This window comes from Taudactylus pleione, unplaced genomic scaffold, assembly GCF_031769625.1.
Source record: "Taudactylus pleione unplaced genomic scaffold, aTauple2 ptg000073l, whole genome shotgun sequence".
Lineage (NCBI taxonomy): Eukaryota > Metazoa > Chordata > Amphibia > Anura > Myobatrachidae > Taudactylus > Taudactylus pleione.
This window is the reverse complement of record NW_028284475.1, coordinates 6,703,173-6,709,172: the sequence shown is the minus strand read 5'-3', so window position 1 is coordinate 6,709,172 and position 6,000 is coordinate 6,703,173. Positions and strand designations below refer to the sequence as shown.

Below are 6,000 nucleotides of genomic sequence, written 5' to 3'. Positions count from 1 at the left end.
GCAGAGCGATTGACAGGAAGTGAGTGATTTGGAGGTGGTGATGGGGGGTGGTCGGCGACACGTAGGTGTGCCATTGCGTTTTGAACGCTGTTACATGGGCGTGCATAAATTGGCTAGTGCAATGGCATACGCAGCTGGAGCTATCACTGTGCAACAGAGTTAGCAATATCTGAGTAAGGTCAGGGCTGCTGTAATTCTGCGTGAGGGACCGATGGTACTCGATGTTACCGATGTTTCAAGGATTGTAAAGTATTACGGATGTGAGGTAGCAGTAGTGGGAGGCAGTGGGCGTCTCTATGCTGACTGTGCGATGACATTGCGATTGCAATCACTAGCATATTATCACCTGCGTGTGTGATTTATGGAGCTGCGATCCTTACCTCTGTCACCCTTTGCAAGGCTGGAATATCATCTATAATCATGCACTTGAACAATTCTAAAAAATTGGCCTATTGTTCAGACATTGGGGTATATTTACTAAAGTGCGGGTTTATAGAAGTGGAGATGTTGCCCATAGCAACCAATCAGATTCTAGTTATCATCTAGAAGGAGCTAGATGAATGAAAGGTAGAATCTGATTGGTTGCCATGGGCAACATCTCCACTTCTAAAAACCCGCACTTTAGTAAATATACCCCATTGTATTAAGGAATCTGAACAGACCTCCTCTGATATTTCTGCAGAGGGCCACATTTAAAACATACATTGATGAGACCCACATTGAATTTTCAGAAGGACAACAAATGTGCATTGGATGTATCCCCTGTAACGTAAGGCTTTGTACAAGGCACCAGTGACCGGCCGGTAGCAAAGCATATTTTTGAGAGAGGACACCAAACATCCATGCTTACATGCATACTGACCAACACGACCCCTTCCATAAATTACAAAATGCTCTGTTCCTGGACTTCTCGCTTTCATTTATGATTGCCGTCACTTGTGTCAAACTAGTTAATTGATAAGATAGGAGTTTCAGAACAGGTGGCTGCAATAAAAAATTAAGGGAGGTTCAGGAACTGTGCATCCTGGAATGGGTCATGTTGGGAGGTACTGTATGTAAGTGCACGATTATAGATCATATTCCAGCCTTGCATTGGGCCTTATTCAGAGATGGACAAATTTTGCAGAACTGCACACAAGCAGCTGTATCGTCTTTCAGTACACCATCACCTCCCCTCCTGTGTCGTCTCTCAGCCACACTGTCACACACTTACACAGATACACACACACATACAGTGCATCCGGAAAGTATTCACAGCGCTTCACTTTCTCCACATTTTATGTTACAGTTTAATTCCAAAATGGAATAAATTCATTTTTGTCCTCAAAATTCTACACACAATACCCCATAATGATGTGTAAATTTTTTTGTTTTATTTTTGCAAATTTAATCAAAATAAAACTAAGAAATCACATGTACATAAGTATTCACAGCCTTTGCTCAATACTTTGTTGATGCACCTTTGGCAGCAATTACAGCCTCAAGTCTTTTTGTGTATGATGCCACAAGCTTGGCACACCTATTTTTGGGCAGTTTCGCCCATTCCTCTCTGCAGCACCTCTCAAGCTCCATCAGGCTGGATGGGAAGCGTCGGTGCAAAGCCATTTTCAGATCTCTCCAGAGATGTTCAATGGGCTTAAAGTCTGGGCTCTGGCTGGGCCACTCGAGGACATTCACAGAGTTGTCCTGAAACCACTCCTTTCATATCTTGGCTGTGTGCTTAGGGTCGTTGTCCTGCTGAAAGATGAACCGTCACCCCAGTCTGAGGTCAAGAGCGGTTTTCATCCATGATGTTTCTGTACATTGCTGCATTCATCTTTCCCTCTATCCTGACTAGTCTCCCAGTTCCTGCCACTGAAAAATATCCCCACAGCATGATGCTGCCACCACCATGCTTCACTGTAGGGATGGTGTTGGCCTGGTGATGAGTGGTGCCTGGTTTCCTCCAAACATAACGCCTGGCATTCACGCCAAAGAGTTCAATCTTTGTCTCATCAGACCAGAGAATTTTGTTTCTCATGGTCTGACTCCAGGTGCATTTTTGGCAACCTCCAGGGGGGCTGCCATGTGCTTTTTTACTAAGGAGTGGCTTCTATCATACAGGCCTGATTGGTGGATTGCTGCAGAGATGGTTGTCCTTCTGGAAGGTTCTCTCTCCACAGAGGAATGCTGTAGCTCTGACAGCGTGACCATCGGGTTCTTGGTCCCCTCCCTTACTAGGGCTCTTCTCCACCGATCGCTCGGTTTAGACGGCCGTACAACTCTAGGAAGAGCCCTGGTGGTTCCGAACTTCCATTTATGGATGATGGAGGCCACTGTGCTCACTGGGACCTTCAAAGCAGATATTTTTCTGTACCCTTTCCCAGATTTGTACCTTCAGACAATCCTGTCTCGGAGGTCTACAGACAATTCCTTGGACTTCATGCTTGGTTTGTGCTCTGACATGCACTGTCAAGTGTGAGACCTTATATAGACAGGTGTATGCCTTTCAAAATCATGTCCAATCAACTGAATTTACCACAGGTGGACTCCAATTAAGCTGTAGGAACATCTCAAGGATGATCATTGGAAACAGGATGCACCTGAGCTCAATTTTGTGCTTCATGGCAAAGGCTGTGAATACTTATGTATATGTGATTTCTTTCTTTCTTTTTTTTTAAATTAAATTTGCAAAAATCTCAAAGTTTTTACACGTTGTCATTATGGGGTATTGTGTGTAGAATTTTGAAGACAAAAATTAATTTATTCCATTTTGGAATAAGGCTGTAAGATAACAAAATGTGGAAATAGTGAAGCGCTGTGAATACTTTCTGGATGCATCTCTATCTCCCCTCCCGCGGGAGCAATATAAACTAATACGTATTACATACCCGCGCCGGGAAAGGAAGGATCTGTCACCTGGCGGCAGCTGTCTGGGTGCAATATGGGAGGAGTGCCTTAGAGGTGCTGCTCACTTCTGCTGCAGCTCCCCCTACAGTCAGCCCAGCCGGCCCCATCAGGCACACTTGCCTGCTCTTTAAAGTGGTCCAGGCACAATGGTAGGTGGTGGTGAGCGGAGCAGGTACGATGTCCCCTCTGCTGGGCCTGCCCAGGGCACGTTCCCCGCTCGACCCTGCCCCACACTCTAGGTACGCCGCTGCCTGACCTAGTGCTACTCATGTAAGGTGCCAGGAATCTGCGTTGGTTGATGCAAATCCTGGCCTTGTCCCTACCGGAAAACTGTTTGCGGCTTGGGGGGTCTGCGAGCAAGATTGCAGGACCCGTTCTGCATATGCGTGGAACGGGTCCTGCGCAGGCACAGACCCCTACCAATTGGAGATCTACGTTCATTGTAGAATGAGTGTACATCTCTGGATTAGGCCCAGAGAGCGGAAGCTTTTACAAAAAGAAGATAAACAGAGTATTCTATTGGATACTACAGTGGTTCTTAAACTCTGTCCTAAGTACCCCACACAGGTCATGTTTTCCAGGTCATCCAGCAGGTGCACAGGTGTAATCATTATGCATGGACACGGGTCACTCAGCAGGTGCACAGGTGTAATCATTACTCAGTGACATTTTAAAAGATCCACAGGTGGTTATAATTATTTCACTTTTAATTCTGTGAAGAGACCTGGAAAACATGCACTGTGTTGGGTCCTAATGACAGAGTTTGAGAACCTGAGATACTATTTCGCCAAGAAGATTAAATGAAAATAATAATTTGTCTTAAGTGCTTTCCTTGAATTTAGAGGTTTTATTGGAGCGATGTTATAGAGCCTGACGATATATTTTGAGTGTTTTACTGTATTGTATTTTTTTTTTTTTTACTATCCATATGTGTGCAGTTTGTTTGGGTATAGTTGCTTTGGGTATAGTTGCACTTTAAATTGTATATTTGTATGTGGGTTACCCAGTGGCTGTCTGAATCAGCAATGATACATGCACAGGTTCAGTGAGTGCGCATAGTGTTTTTGACTTTTAGTGGTCAGTACAATATAGTGACGTTTTTGTACCTTTTTAGGTGCATGAACTGACAGTCCGTGTGACTGACTTTATATTATGTCTTGCTGTACATTGCACAGGTGCTGAATTGGCTGTCCATTAAGTGAATAATGGGAAGTCATGGTTACAAGTAAGTGATTAGAGCCGGCACGTGCTCCGTGCAGGGGATTACAAGCTGGTGCTGGTGACCTGGTGCAGGGACTGATTGAACAGTGTGTGGCGGATCAATTGATCAGTGCTGTACAGTCAATGGAAGATATATCTGTCCATCGTGCTGTGTATGGGTGGTCTGCCAACCACACGTCGTACACTTGCTGCAGAGGCTGCGGGGAGAAACGCGCCCCGCGGCCAGATGATGGTTGGTCAGTGTATATGAACAACCATCATCTGCAGATACAGAGCCGGCCCTAGGCATAGACAAACTAAGCAAATGCCTAGGGGCATCCAAGCCTGCCTAGGGCCGGTGGAGGTTTGGAGCAGGCATGGCCTGGCACCTGCTGCCGGCTGGGCAGAAACTCTGGCATCCACGATCTGAGCTCAGCTGACAGCTCTGATCGGGCATGGCAGCAGCAAACAGAGAGTGGGCAGCGGCAGAACAGCCGGCAGAAGCTTGCGGGGGCGCAGCACCTGGACAGCGGCTAGTGGTTAGCGCAGGGCCAGCTCTGCGGCATCACACAATCTGAATGAGCTTCTGCACATGGACAGAGGCTCAGTCAGGACTATAAGAAAGTGGTTGCGGGACGGCTGCTGCATCATGGGCCTTTGCAGAGCTCGGAGTAGTGAGTCACACACCTCAGCGCTCTGGGTTCCGCCCCCAGCAATTTTCACACACAGATGCGTCCTGCCAGCCTAAGATGGAAAAAGCGGGTCTGCCGCCTGTGGCTTGCTGTACCTTGAGTCAGACAGCTCTGCAGGCTCCGCTCAGGTAAAGTAAATTTGGAACTGGGAGAGGGCCGGGATGTTGTGGTGCTTACTGCTGGGATAGGGGTGGTGGGTACTGATTCAGTGCTGTGCTGGCCACACCCCTTTTCAGGATCCCACGGGGAGGGGGGCACCACCCAAAATCTTGCCTAGGGCACTAATTTTGCTAGGGCCGGCTCTGTGCAGATATATCTGTCAAGTGTGTACCCAGCTTTAGGGAAGTGTTGGGTGATCTCTCACAATGGTGATGCTAGATGTGACAGGCTGCTGCCATGAAACTTGTGGTCTTGAAAATGGACTGAAGCTGGCCTTCCACTAACAATTCTCATCCAACTAGTTGGTTGGAATGAAAATCTGCTAATATATAGGTGCCAATATAGCAGCCGACCCGATGGATTGGTACAATATCGCTGATCGTACCTTGTGTGGGCATGATATCGGCCAGTGCGCACTCCCTTGGGGTCGTACATCGCACCTCCCAGATCTTACTGCATGTTCACTTGATGTGGGGATGCGATGTCTGATCCCATGCAGCACTGTGGGGGTGCTGGTATATCTGGCAGTCGGGCAGCAGATCACTCCGTGTGTGGGGACCATCCGATATTTCGGCTGTCGGGTCACGTCATAAGGTGCATATCACACAGTGTATGGGCAGCTTAAGGGAATCAACAATTTGCTCCCAAACACCAGAAAACAGAGTACAATGGTTGTTAGACATGTTGGTTAAATCTGTTTGATAAGAACTTGTCTGAATGTCAGGTTTTGTCCATTTTTTGGGGACTTGGGAGCAAATTGCTGATGGTCATTTGCTCCCATACATGACCGGATTTTCATTCCAACCACCCAACTAGTTGGATGAAAGTTGGTCTGGTGTATGGCCAGCTCTAATGGTGGTCCCAAACGTCGACATACCTGCTGACATAAAAACCTGTGTGATGGTGATGCAGGTTGTCCGTCCCTGTTTGGCTTCTTATGTGAGCGGTTGGGCGTCTGTGCGCGCAGCCTCTCTCAGTAACACGCCAGTGACACCCCTCATTAGGAGGAGCCTCCCTGTGCGTGCGCTAAGCCACCTCCTGTCACCGGCCAGGGGGCATC

General features: G+C 47.4%; 1 protein-coding gene across 1 annotated transcript in view; it reads left to right on the top strand.

The window, feature by feature from the left end:
• Positions 1-1,037: 1,037 nt before the first annotated feature.
• The window catches only part of LOC148532593 (Fc receptor-like B), a 41,465-nt gene continuing 36,502 nt past the window's right edge, over positions 1,038-6,000 (top strand). The window contains exon 1 of the mRNA XM_088467520.1: positions 1,038-1,055. The gene's annotated coding sequence lies outside the window, so the exon portion shown is untranslated. The remainder of the gene's footprint in view (positions 1,056-6,000) is intronic.